The 13,999-nt window shown below is 46.0% G+C and overlaps 1 protein-coding gene across 1 annotated transcript in view; it reads right to left on the reverse strand.

The window, feature by feature from the left end:
* Lrrc2 (leucine rich repeat containing 2) overlaps window positions 1–5,856 on the reverse strand; it is a 31,512-nt gene extending 25,656 nt beyond the window's left edge. Inside the window, exon 1 of the mRNA XM_008830488.2 lies at window positions 5,776–5,856. The gene's annotated coding sequence lies outside the window, so the exon portion shown is untranslated. The remainder of the gene's footprint in view (window positions 1–5,775) is intronic.
* Between the last annotated feature and the right edge of the window lie 8,143 nt (window positions 5,857–13,999).

The following is a 13,999-nucleotide window of genomic DNA, read 5'->3' on the forward strand; positions in this document are numbered from 1 at the left end:
GGGGAGGTAAGTGAGATGTCCTAAGGAAGATGACCCCAGAGAGAGTGCTGAATTATGTGAAGAATGTGACCAGACAGACCTTAAAAACGTTAGCACACTGCCATCCTGGAAGTAGTGTGGCAGCCATCATCACTGAAGCCAGGGATTCATTCATATATTACTCCAAAGTCCATGTTAAAGGCGCACGACTTTAATCCCAGCACTTGGGAGGCAGAGGCAGGTGGATCTCTGTAAATTCAAGGCCAGCCTGATCTATATAGCCAGTTCCGGGACAGCCGGGGCTACAGGGAGACCCTGTCTCAAAGACCAAAACAACCCTAAAAAGATGTTTTCTGGAGAGATGGCTCAGCAGTTAAGAGCACTTGCTATTCCTCCAGAGGGCCAGAGCTCAATTCCCAGCACCCATGTTGGACAGCTCACCAACAGTTGTAACTCCAGTTCCAGGGGATCTGATGCCCTCTTCTGGCCTCTGAAGGTACCCACACACATGTGGCGTACACACACACACACACACACACACACACACACAGATAAAAATTAAATAAAATCTTTAAAAATGTTTATGGATGTAAAATATTTGGCTTAGGCCAAGCATGGAGGTACATGCCTTTAATCCCAGTACTCAGGGAGGCAGAGGCAGGTGGATCTCTGTGAGTTCAAGGCCAGCCTGGTCTACATAATGAGCTCCAGTCCAGCTGGGGCTACAGGGAGACCCTGTCTTAAAAAAAAACAAAAACAAAAACAAACAGAAAAGAAGAAAAAAGAAAAGAAAGAAAAGAGAAGTCAAGCCAGGATACTCACCCCGGAGGAGGTCAATCATCATGTCATTCAGACACTCAAGTAGCCTAATGGAAAAGCCCTCTAGGGAGCGGACTGAGGTCTCTGGCCAACAGCCACATGAGTGGCCTGCCTGTCAGCAGGACTTCCAGTCAGACTGAGAGTTCAGAAGACTATGTTCCCTACTCACCATGCTGACTGCAACTTCACAATAGACCCTGGGTCTGAGCCACTCAGCTAAGCCACCTCATATTTCTGAACCCCATAACATGTGAGATAATAAATATTTGTTGTTTGAAGATAATAAATATTTGTTGTTATTCAGCAATAAATAAGATGGTAGATGAAAAATAAAAGAAACGAGGCTCAAGAATTGGCTTAACTGTTAAGAGCACTAACTGTTCTTGCAGAGGACCCAGGTTTGAATCTCAGCACCCACATGGTGGCTAACAACCATCTACAACTCCAGTTCCAGGATATCCGACACCCTCTTCTAACCTCCACTGGTATTGCATGACACAGGTGCATTTACATGCATGCAGGCAATACATTCATACACATAAAATAAAAATAAATAAATCTGGGCTGGAGAGATGGCTCAGCGGTTAAAGAGCACTGGTTGCTTTTGTGGAGGACCCAGGTTCAATTCCCAGCACCCACATGGCGGCTAAGACCATCCATAGCTCCAGTTTCAGGGGATCTAATGCCTTCTTCTGACCTCCTTTGGCATTGCAGGACACGGGTGCACTTACACACATGCAGGCAATACTCTCACACACATAAAATAAAAAAAATAAAAGTAATAAATAATTAAAAAATAAATAAATCCAAATAATAATAATAATAATAATAATAAACCACAAATCAAAGATACAAAAACAACCAGTCCAGCTCACAGTGACATCTCGTGTCTATATCCAGCGGTCTCCTTTACACATTTCTCAAAGATAAGTGATACCTCCAAACCTGTCTGATTAAACTCTATCCATCTTCAGAGCTATCTCAATTCCCCACCTCAGGAATGGCTCCACCATTGCTCAGAAGTCACTCCTTCCTGCTTCCTTCTTCCTCGCTGTGCCCACCCACCGTCTACGTGCACATTACCCCCTTCCCACCTTCACTACACACACAGTTATCACTCTGTCCATGCTGTTCCCTTGGCCCAGATCACTTGTAACCAACCACTCGAGCGGCTTTTTCCACATGCTTCCTGACTTAGCATCACTGTTCTTCCCTCAGTCTAACCTTCCCACCCTCCTCATCCCCAGTGGATCCTCCTGATATTTTCTGTCTCGGTCTATTGTTCATTAGCTTCACAATACCTAATGCAAGATAAATTATTTGCTTTTTTAAAAAATATATTCAATTTTAATATATTGAATTTAATATATTGTGCCACAGGAGCACCATGGTTTACCAGCAACCCTTTGTGAGTTCCCAAACTTGGGCTCATTGCTGGACCTCTGTCAACACTAACCAGGTCATGAAGCAGCAGGTGGGAAGTGGGGAGGGGGCTATGTATCACCTCATCCATGACCCCACAAAGAAAGGAGTGCCTCAACCACAGAAGAGGCTCCAAGTCCAGCAACAGCGGTGGGTGCCAAGCTCATGTTTTGACCTCAGTACTGAGCTTTGTGAACTAAGCCAGTTATTGCTGGTTGTGTATTGGTATCTTCCATCCCTGAGAACCCTAAATAACTAAAGTGTGTAAGCACTCAGTCAAAGCAGAAAGATGAATGAGGCTCCTTCTACACCTCCAAGTCCCCAGGCCAGAGGGGAGAACATCTGTATAAAGGGATGCATTTCAGTGCAGCATGTGGATTAGACAGCTGAGGCTGAACCAATTGCTGTGGGATCCTCAAGTGGGGGGAGCCCTGCAGAGAGGTGGGGAGGGCTGGCAAGCTCCAGAGGGGGGGGAAAGAGGGCAGTGACAAAGGGCACAGCCATCAGTGCACGTTTAGCAGATGAACCTTCCATGCTCTTCTTTCCCACACAGTTATATCAGAATCACTTCACAGAAGCATTGGTTCCCCTGAGTCAGAGGGTGTGACTGGAAAAATGTGTCCCCTGGCACCAGAGCTCTGGTGTCCACTCAGAAGTCATATGCCAGGGCAAAGGAGGGGAATATTCAGGTCACTTAGTCCTTTCCTGTCCTGTCAAATGACAGAATGGGCCTGGGAGGAGGGCTAGGGGACTGGAGGTGTAGAGAGGGTACCAAGCTAACACCTCAGAGCCTCGAGGGAAGGATCTGGAGGAGTTGGGAGAGACCCAACAAAGTCCACCAAACATGCCAAAGCATTTTCTGGCACTCTCTTTGAGAGGCACAGAGAGATACAAGAGCAAAATAAGGAGGGGGAATGGAGGGGAGGGAGGGAGGAAGGGAAGGAGGAGAGAGAGAGAGAGAGAGAGAGAGAGAGAGAGAGAGAGAGAAAGCTGGGTTATAGAGAGAGAGAGGCCTGGCTCCCTGTAACAATCCTGGCAGGAATGAAGATATTCCAAAGAGACACTTGTGCCTCTCACCTTTGGCTACCAGACTACTGAAACAATGGACACCCCCCCCACCCCATTGGAATCTCCCCAAGAATCTCATGTTGGGAGAAGGAAGTCTGAAGCCTGATGACAGCCAGAAGAGGAAGTTTATCAGAGATTTCACACAGTTCTGACAACTGGTCGGATCACCTTGCAGGAGAGATTGGAGTCCAGATAATGATGACAGGACCACACCTTGACCAGGACTGCTTAGCTATGCATACCTCTTGCCTTCTCTTTAAACATGAACCTCATGTCAGGATCCTGAAGATGGGCTAGGGGTGGGGTGGGGCGGTGTTTCTGGACCTTTGTTCCTATTCCCAGTATGGTCACTGTCCTTTTTTCTGTTACTGTGATAAAACACTGATCAAAATCAACTGGAAAAGAGGGTTTATTTCACCTTACACTTCCAGGTCACAGTCCTTCCCTGAAAGATGTTAGGGCGGGAACTCAAGGCAGGAACCTGGAGGCAGGAACTAATGCAGAGACAAGGAGGAGCAGCCCTGGCCTGTGCTTGGCCTCCTTTCTTATATAACCTACCTGGGACCACCATCCCAGGGGTGGTATCACCCACAATGGACTGGGCCCTCGCACATCACTCAACAATTAAGAAAATGTCTCACAGACATGGCTGCAGGCCATACTAATGCAGGAAATGCCTCAATGAGGTTCCCTCTTCACAAATGTGTCAAGTTGACAGTTGAAGCTATCCAGCACAGCCACACTGAATAAATCTTCTCACTGTTTACTATTGTCTGTTTAATAGGTCTGTGGAGGATGGTGGCTGAATCCAGCTTGTTAAGGCTGCCAGGGCCCAGGTCTTATCCTTCACAACTCTGATAACATCCCAACCTGTCCTCCTGCCCTAGCACCTGGGAAACCCAGCTCCAAGCCTTCCACAGCCTTCTTCTAGGTATCTTTTGTGTGAAGACCTCTGTCATCAACCTGGCTGGCTCCCAGAGAATGATGGTGACCAAAAGGAACTGCTCAAGACACCAAGATGCAATAGGGGGCAATAACAGCAGCTAAAGAGCTTCTGAGTTTCACAAGTTCTATTCTGTCCCCACATAACTCACATTTAGAAGGAAGAGTGAGTGCTCCAATAGAATAGTGTGGTAAGCAAGGGTTAAAGTTTAAAGTCAGAATCGCCATCACAACTTCTCAGCCGAATTCTAAATTGAATTACATTTTGTGCCACATAATCAGATTTCCCTTGGGACAGTTGATTCTTCTGATTCTTTGTTAAGCTAGAAAATCAAGTCAGAGGAGACAGAGGGCACAGAAAGGATGCCAAGAACAGGGGCTGAGTCAGACGACCAGGGCTGGAAAACTGCCTCCTGGTTTACTGGTCACATGTCCCTGAAAACAGGGCCTCTGGGTTCTCCTATGGACACAATGCCACAGCAGTACGCTGCTGTCCTGCTTGGTGAGAGAATGTGTTGTGATCATTGGGTCAAGTGCTACTTAAAATGGGACCTGTCAGAAAGGCTGGGGGATGGGGAGTCAATTATTTAAGGAAAAGAAATTAAGACAGACCGTTGGTCATCAATTAAATGTAAGATCAAAACAAGAGGTTGGAGCTGGGGCTGGGGCTCAGTGGGTAGAGTGCTTGCCTGGGATGCAGGGTCCTTAGGGTCCTTCCCCAGCACCACATAAACCCAACATATTGACACACACCTGTATTCCAGTAAATGGGGGGGGGGGGCGGTAGTGAAGGCAGGGAGACCAGGAGACCGGTTATCTGAGATACATTGCAAGTTCAAGGCCGCCCTGGGGTGCCTGGGACCTTGTCCATGAGCACTCTGAGCTTTTCTCCACCTGACATAAACTAGCTCTGTGGTACAATGACTGGAGGACTCTCCTAGCCCTGGAAGTTACTGTCCAGACAAGGAGCCAGCTGTTTACGGGAGCCCAGGACAATTCTTTTGGGTCCCCACTCTTGCCCCACCGACACCAGGGGGCGCACGACATTATCTGAGACGAAGGCCCTCCTTCTCTCTCTCCCACCCGCTCCTTGTCAGATGTCAAGCATTCTTCCCAAGGACCAGAAGAGGACACAAACAAAGTTGATTTATCGCCCCCTGGACAGCACTTTGGAGCACCACGCTCTAAGCGCACCATTGGGCACCAGGGTGGTCCTCTGGTAACCAGGAGGATTCGTGGTCACCCTGTCCCAGCCTCTGCCCAGCCGCAGGCACCCGCGAGCCCCACGTGCCGCCTAGTTCCCCACTCAGCTGCGGTTCTTGACTATTTAAATGCAGATGGGTGCCTGGTCCTCCCGGTGGGCTAGATGTGGCTGGCTGGACCTCACCCTGCAGCAGGCGAAGCCGCGAACCGCCCGAGCGCACGCCGCAGTTCTTACGCGCCTATGCCCAAGCAGGCTTCCCGCAGTCCCTGCCGCGCAGGGCCACAGTTCCAACCTGCTAGGTCGCATCCCTCCACCGTGGACCAAGCCCACCCGCCACTCACCCTCCGGGTGCAGGTGGGAGCTGGCAGTCCCTGGCCCCAGCCGCCGGGCTGTAATTCGCTTTCGATGCTGTTTACACCCGCAAAGCAACACCCCCGGCGGAAGGGCCACCGTGCCTGTGCGCTAACAGGCTATATTTGTAAGCGGATAATATGATCTGGAGGACATGTGCTGATAAACTATCTATCTATTCTATGTGACTCAGCCCAGCAGGAGACAAAACAGATCTGGTCGGGGAGGGCTTGGCACCGGACACAGCCAGTCTATTGAGCCCTGTAGGCAGGATCCCCTGCACGCCTCCACAGAGGATTGGCTCTTACCAGCTAGGAAAGCCTAGGGTGAGCAGAGAAAAAAAACATGGTTAACGATTCCGAGGTCTGCGTACTCCCGGTTAGAAACCAAACAAGAAGCAGGATTAGAAAGCCTTAGGCCTTAACAATTTTTACACCTTGAGGCATCGAAGATTTTAACTATATCCTTAAACCAGTGAGTTTAGATTCTCTTTAGAGGGGGTTAGTTAGTCTTGCTGATAATGGACATTGGAAAGATACCCAAAACACTGCAAAGACTCCTCTTACACCTTTGTTTGAAATCTGAAACCACCTTCAGCTGGGAGTCCTGGTCCCCGCCCCTAATTGTAACACTTGGGAGGCAGAGACACAGAGGTCAGGAGTTCAAGGTCCTCCTCAGCTACACATCTACTTCAAGGTCAGCCCAAGCCACTTAACACCCTGTCCCCAACTCCCACACATACACACCCCAATAAAATAAAATAAAAAATAAAATAATAAAATAAAATGATAAAATAAAATGCAAGGTAGGCCTCACATGTAATCCCACCACTCAGGAGGTAGATACAGGAGGATTAGAAGTTTAGGTTTATCCTCAGATACCTATGGAGTTTTTTAAAAAATATTTTATTATTTTTATTTTTTGTGTATGAGTGTATTGCCTGCATGCGTGTAAGTGCAACTGTGTTGTGCAATGCCTGCAGAGGTCAGAAGAGGGGTTGGATCCCCTGGAACTCCAGTTAGGATGGTTCTTAACCAACATGTGGATGCTGGGAATGGAACCCCCTGTCCTCTGCAAGAGCACTCTGTGCTCTTCACTGTGAGCCAACTCTCCAGCCCCTACTTATGGAGTTTAAGCTAAGCCTGGACTACATGAGATCTCGTCTCAAAAAACATGTTTTTAATATAAAAAAAAAAAAACTGAAAAACACTTTTCTGCCATGTACACATATGATACTTCTATTGCAAAGTTGCTTTATTTTCAGGGATTGTTTTCTATATAAAACATTTTGTAGTTGTTGATATTTATAATTTTTGACATTTATTATTGATATTTATAACTGGATTATTTTAAATTATATGATAAATTGTTACAGGTGCTCTGATAAATCTCTGATATATTAAATCTTACCTCTAAAGTGTTAAATGTGCTTTTTTATTAGGATAATTCAAACTGGTTTTCTCCTTTGATAAATAAGGTAAATTCGGCTGGGTATGGTGGTACATGGCTGTAATCTCAGTATTTGGGAGGTAGAGGCAGAAGGATCAGGAGTTCAGGGTCATACTTGGCTACACATGGAGTTGAAGGCCAACCTGAACTATGTGAGACTCTGCCTAAAAGAGAAAAATAGGATGCTTACCTAATTTGAATTTCAGATAAATGATAAACAATTTTTTAAAATATTTTATTTTTATTTTATGTGTATGAGTGTATTGCCTGCATGTAGGTAGGCACATCCTGGTCATGCAATGACTGCAGAGGTCAGAAGAGGGCATTGGATCCCCAGGAACTGGAGTTACAGACAGCTGTTAGCTGCCCTGTAAGTGCTGGGGATTGAACCCAGGTTCTCTGCAAGAGTAGCCAGTGCTCTTAACTGCTGAGCCATCTCTCAGCCTCATGTCTACAAAAAAAGACATCGGATCCCCTGGAACTGGAGTTACGGATGGGTGTTAGCCTCCATGTGGATGCTGGGAATGAACCCTGGGTCCTCTGTAAGAGAAGTCAGTGTTCTTAACTATGAGCCATCTCTTCGGCCCCAAATATCCTAGATTTTATCTGCCAACCCTACACATAAGCTACCAGGATCTTACTAAACTGCAGAGCGTGATGTAGAGACCCAGAGACAGGCTCAGGGTCTATATCTTTAATAAGCCTTAGGTGATGTCAACACTGCTGGCATGGTAAGGAACAAGGGTCAGAAATTAACACAATCTGGTACAGTGTAGACAGGACCAGCTCCTAGCTGGCATGACCTGGCCAAGTACATCTGCTTCAGGAGGTGTTGACTCAGTCAATGTTTTCACTGACTCAGCCAGGAAGTTAACTCTAATGGGACTTTTAAAATACAAAAAGTGGGCTTGAGAGGTGGTTCAGCAGTTAAAAGCAATTGCTGTTCTTCCAGAGGACCTGAGTTCAGTTCTTAGCACCCATATAAGGCAGCTCACAATCTTTTTTTTGGTCTTTTTGAGACAGGGTCTCACTGTAGCCCCACCTGTCCTGGAACTCACTACGTAGACCAGGCTAGCCTTGAACTCACAGAGATCCGCCTGCCTCTGCCTCCCGAGTGCTGGGATTAAAGACATGTGCCACCACACCCTGTACAATCCTCTTCTTTTATTTTGTTTTGTTGTTGTTGTCCTTAGAGTTTCCTGTAGCCCCAGCTGACCTGGAACTTACTATATAGATCAGGCTGGCCTTGATCTTACAGAGATTCACCTGCCTCTGCCTCTGGAATGCTGGAATTAAAAGCATGTGCCATCACACCCAGCAGCTCATAATCTTTAACTCCAGGCCCCAGGGGCTCTAATACTCTCTTTTGGCCTCTGTGGGCACTCCCCCCGCCACACACACACATACAGACACACAGACACACGCATATACTCATGTAAGGAATTGTTATTATTGCACTAAACTTACTGTGTACAGATTGCTGTATCTCAGGGCTGGGCATATCCAAAAAGGTTTTCTAAATTGAGTGTGATGGTACATACCTAGCTGTACCTGTGATCCTAGTTCTCAGGAGGTAAAGGCAGGAAAAGTAGGAGTTCAGAGTCATCCTAAATACACAGAGAGTTCAAGGCCAGCCTGGGCTACACAAGACCCTGTTGTGAAAACAAAGCAGTTCTGAGTTTCCCAGGTATACCAGGTTGGCCTGGGCCCTGTGGTCCTCAAGTCCTCAAAGTGTTGTCATAGCTGCAAGCAGCCCAGCACACATACACATACACATTATGACTGGCCCTAGCTGGAATCCAAGAGAACAACACCTTTTTAGAAATTCATCTCCAGCCTCTCCTGAAACACAGCCCACAGACCAAACTTCTGCTTCTCGATGGGGGGTACAACTATATTTGCCTCCATTCCAAAGGATTCCACCCACAAGCACATCCAGATTTCCCTCCGATGGGCCAATGCTTCCTACACACTGTCTGAGACTACAGCTCTTATTGGAACATGAGTCACATGCACAGCAAAACTTTCTTCCAGGAATATCCCTGACATCACTCCCTGATCTCTCTCCCTTCATGACATAGATACAGAAGAATGAAACACCCAAAATGTTATGAACATTACATTCCCTTTCAGTGACCATTGTCAAACGCCTCACTCTGATGTGGGAGCAAGTGGCATGGGTTCCTGGCTTGCTGCTTCTCATCTGCAGGGTGAAAACCTGGAGCAGAACATTGAGGAAGTCTTATCTGCCCTCACATGTCTTCAGCCATACTCCTGAGTAGTGGAGCTACAGCGTCCAAGCCAGCAGCCACAGCCACTGAGCACAAGAGATGCAGCATTGTGATGGCTCCTCCTCATTGTCAACTTGACTGGGTTTATTTTTGTTAATTTTATTTATTATTTTTATTTTATGTGTATGAGTATTATTGCCTGCATATGTGTAAGTGCACCTGTGTCAGGTAATGGACGTAGCCTTTATTATTTGTTAAAATAATTTTTTTCTGTCTTTTCGAGACAGGGTCTCCCTGTAGCCCCAGCTGTCCTGGAACTCACTATGTAGACCAGGCTGGCCTTGAACTCACAGAAATCCGCCTGCCTCTGCCTCCCAAGTGCTGGGACTACAGGTGTGCGCCACCACGCCTGGCCAAAATAATTTTTAGAAAGGGTCTCACTATGAAGCCTGGCTGCCTTTGAACTCATAGAGATCTGCCTGCCTCTGCCTCCCAAGTACTGTGTTTAAAAACGTGTACCATCAAGCTTGGTCTTAATTGTAAATGTTTATGAATATATTATATATTTCTATTTAAATTTTTTAAAAATATTTTATTTATTATTTTTTATGTGTATGAGTGTATTGTCTGCATGTATGTAAGTGCATCCATGTTTGTGCAACGCTCTCAAAGGTCAGAAGAGAGTGTCAGATACCCTGGAACTGGAGTTACTAATGGTTGTTAACTACCATGTGGGTGCTGGGAATTGAACCCAGGTCCTCTGCAAGAGTAGCCAGTGCTCTTAACTGGTGAGCCATCTCTCCAGCTCTAAAAAAAATTATTTATTTATTATTTTTATTTTTATGGACATAAGTGCTTTGCCTGCATGTATCTAAGTGTACCCATGTCTTGCAATGCCCTTGAAGATCAAAAGAAGGTGTCAGATCTCCTGGATCCTGACCCTAGGTCTTCTGGAAAAGCAGTCAATGCTCTTAAGAGCTGAGTTATCTCTCTAACCCCCAGATTTCTTTTTTTTAATTTTAATTTTTTTTTTTTTTTAACGTGTATGAGTGTATTGCCTGCATGTAGGAAGCGGCCTGCATGTGTCATGTAATGCCTGAAGAGGTCAGAAGAGGGTGTCGGATCCCCTGGTATTAGAGTTACAGACAGTTGTTAGCCTGTTAGCTTCTGAGTCATCTCTCCAGCCCCAGCCCCTAAATGTCAATTTTTTAAAAAAAATTTAGAGGGCAGGGAAGATGGCTTGCTCAGTAGGTAAATGCTTGCCATGCAAGCATGAGGATTTGAGTTTGAGCCTAACCATGACATAGAAGCCAAGAGTGGTATTTCTTTTCTTCCTTCTTTTTATTTTTTTGGTCTTTTTTGAGCTAGAGTTTCCCTGTAGCCCCAGCTGCCTGAAACTTACTATGTAGTCCAGGCCTTGAACTCACAGAAATCCACCTGTCTCTGCCTTCGAGTGCTGGGATCAAAGGCTTGCGCCACCACGCCCAGCTAAAAGTGGTATTGAAACAGGGAGAAAGAGGGTCCCCTAGAGGGTTCTTAGTCTCATTCATAAAAGAATTTAAGAATGGACCCAAATGGAAGCTTTTACAATTTTATTAGAATCTTAATGAAAAAATCCTCAGGGCAGGTGAGCTGGTAATCTTGGCAGCTGCCTTGAGGAGGTGAATAGTGGGAAGACGGAAAGAAAGCCATGGAGCCTGTGTGGGTAGAAATAGGAGAACTGGAAGTTCAAAGTCATCTTCAGCTTCTTGGCTACCTAGGGAGTTCAGGGCCAGCATGGGCTAGAGACTGTCTCAAACAAAAGTTTAAAAGGGTTTGCAAAGCTTAGAGATACAGCTCAGTGATACAGCACTTGCCTAGCATGTGCAAGGGCCTGGGTCAATCTCTAGCACTGCAATAATAATCATAATAGCAACAGTAGTAATAAATAATATAAAATGTTATGATAGAGCAGTTGGCTAGAATGCATGAGGCCTTGGGTTAGATCCCTAACAATACAATAGTAATAACAACAACAACAATAATAGTAAAGTAAAGGTGTTTTTATTCATTTTATAAGGCTGAGCAATAAAATCACAAACTCCCTGACTAAAAACCCACTTCATTTCCCTAGGTCAGAGTCTAGCTCATCTGAGCTTTCATGGAGGAAGGCATTATCAATGTGTCTGGGTCCTTTGTACCCAAGACATCTGCTCACTGCTCAGAACATACCTTTCATCTGTTTGTGTTAGCAGCTTGGGCCTGGTACCCCAGGGTCCCACCTTCCACATACATTTCATCCATTTCCAATCCATTAAGAGCTGAGAAGAATGCCTGTATACAGTCAAATACAAACTCTACTTAAGACTCACTTTTTTTTTGGTCTTTTGAGACAGGATCTCTCTGTAGCCCCAGCTGTCCTGGAACTCAGTATGTACACCAGGCTGGCCTTAAACTCACAGAAACTGGCCTGCCACCATGCGCTACCACGCCCGGCTTAAGACTCTTTTAAATGACATCCACCAGGTCTTGTGAAATCCCATGGAGCCCAGCTTGCCTTCCTAAGTGACTCCTAGGAGCCTGCCTGCCCATCTGTCTGCTGAGGCCAATTAGCGTTGACATGGTCAGTAGGGAATCCAAATGTGACTGTCCTTTCCCCTCACCAGGAATGAAACTATATATAACGATACTTGACTTATCTAGGATGGGAAAGAAACCCAGAACCTAGTCTGGGCAATTTCTGACTCCCCAGCTGTGCTCAGTACAGAATAGGTGGTCAGTAAATAGTTGCTGAATTTGATGGGCAAGAGAAAGATTTTAGTGAAAAAGGTCTTAAAGTCAGGTCCAGGGAGATGGTTCAGGATATAAAGGTACCTATCACCAAGCCTAATGGCCTGAGTTCCATCCCTGGGAACCACATGGTGGAAGGAGAGAACTGACTTCCACAAGTTGTCCTCTGATTTCCACATGCATGCCATGGCTCAGTACCCCGGGAATGACATCTAAGTCATCTTATCTTACATATGCCTATCTCTCTTGAATAAGGTACCGTGCATACCAGTGATGGCTGCAAGATTTGTGTTTCTTTCCTTCATTTCTGGAGGCAGGCAATGTTCTTTGTATTTTTCTAGGCTCAGGTTTGGAGAAAAATATTGTCTTCCTGGATTGCTTCTCAAAACTCTTGCTCCCTCTCATCCCCATTTTAGAGGATAGTGTTGAGACTTCAAAGTTTCTGTCTGCTACGGATGTGGCCAGTGAATGAAGATTTGGCTAGAAGTTAATAGGCTCAGGAAGATACCATTCTCAGGGTTTGGGATGCCGAGAGTTCGGAAAAACCAGACTTCTAGACCTCCTCGTGGGGACCAGGCGGAAACAGGTGGGGGAGGATTGGTGAAAGACAAGAAAACAGGCAGTTTAGCAAGATAAGGTAAACCCTGGAGCGGGGATGTGGGTACCAGGATCTGCTCTCAGCTGGGAGCCAGGATAGAGAAGAGCTGGTGCCAGGAGGGACTTCCCACCGCAAATGACATTTGGGCTGAACCCAAAGGAGTTAAAGTTCTTTGTGAGAACTATCAGCTATAGTATGAACTATCAGGTCATAGAAAATGAAATATAAACATCCAATAACAGAGAAGGCAAATCCAAACAAGAGAATACTCTTTTTGACATCAGGAATCAGCTAAAACTAAGACGTTAGTTGCAGGCAGCGCTGGCAAGTGCAGGGGACAGGAGCTCTCAACACGATTTGCAGGAAAAGGAGAAAGAGAGGAGACCTGTGGGATGCTGGGAAAACAATCTGGAAGCATGCCTGGGTTAAGCAAGCAATTTCAGCGCTAGAAATTTACCCAGATATACCCTCAAGTGTTCCCCAAGATGTATATGCCAGGGAAGACATTGGAGAAATGTGGCCTGCCGGGATCAGTGGCAAAATAATTCACCATACGTCTGCATAGGAAGAAAAGCGGCATACCACACAGGAAAAAAATGGAGTCCCTACCTAAGCCCTTTGCTATTCCTTACACCTAGCGTCTTCCCCACTGAGCCTGCGAGACTGCTGTCTGCCTGAACCCATCCTATTAAACCCCAACAGGGGCTCAGCGGTAAATGCAGAACAGTTGCTGTTAGTCAAGTTCTCAGGGAAAGCAGAAAGCCATTAACTTGCTAATGAAAGGGCAGGGCCCGTTGGGGAAAAACAGATTCCACCAGTTTTACTCAGGAACTGGCAAAATGGCTGGATGCTAAGTGTGACCAGTAAGATTAGAAAGGCCAGCCCTTGCTCAGCTGGGTGCTAAATGGGCATGCTCTGAACTCTAGCCCCACTCACTCTCTTGGTCTGAGGACAAAGATAGAATTCACCGTGGAACCCTATGGTAAAAGCAGGGTTTTGTTGCCTTTGTGTTTTGCGTTTTGAGATTTGCTCTTACCTTCGCCTGTTAATCCAGCACTTGGAGAAACAGAGGCAGGAAGATCACTCAGAATTCTAGCTCCAAGCCAGCCTGAGCTTCAATAAGACCCTATCTCCAAACAAACAAAAATAACAAAAACCCACAAGACA

The sequence above is a fragment of the Nannospalax galili genome, unplaced genomic scaffold, assembly GCF_000622305.1.
Source record: "Nannospalax galili isolate Female #2095 unplaced genomic scaffold, S.galili_v1.0 scaffold1050, whole genome shotgun sequence".
NCBI classification, from domain to species: Eukaryota; Metazoa; Chordata; class Mammalia; order Rodentia; family Spalacidae; genus Nannospalax; species Nannospalax galili.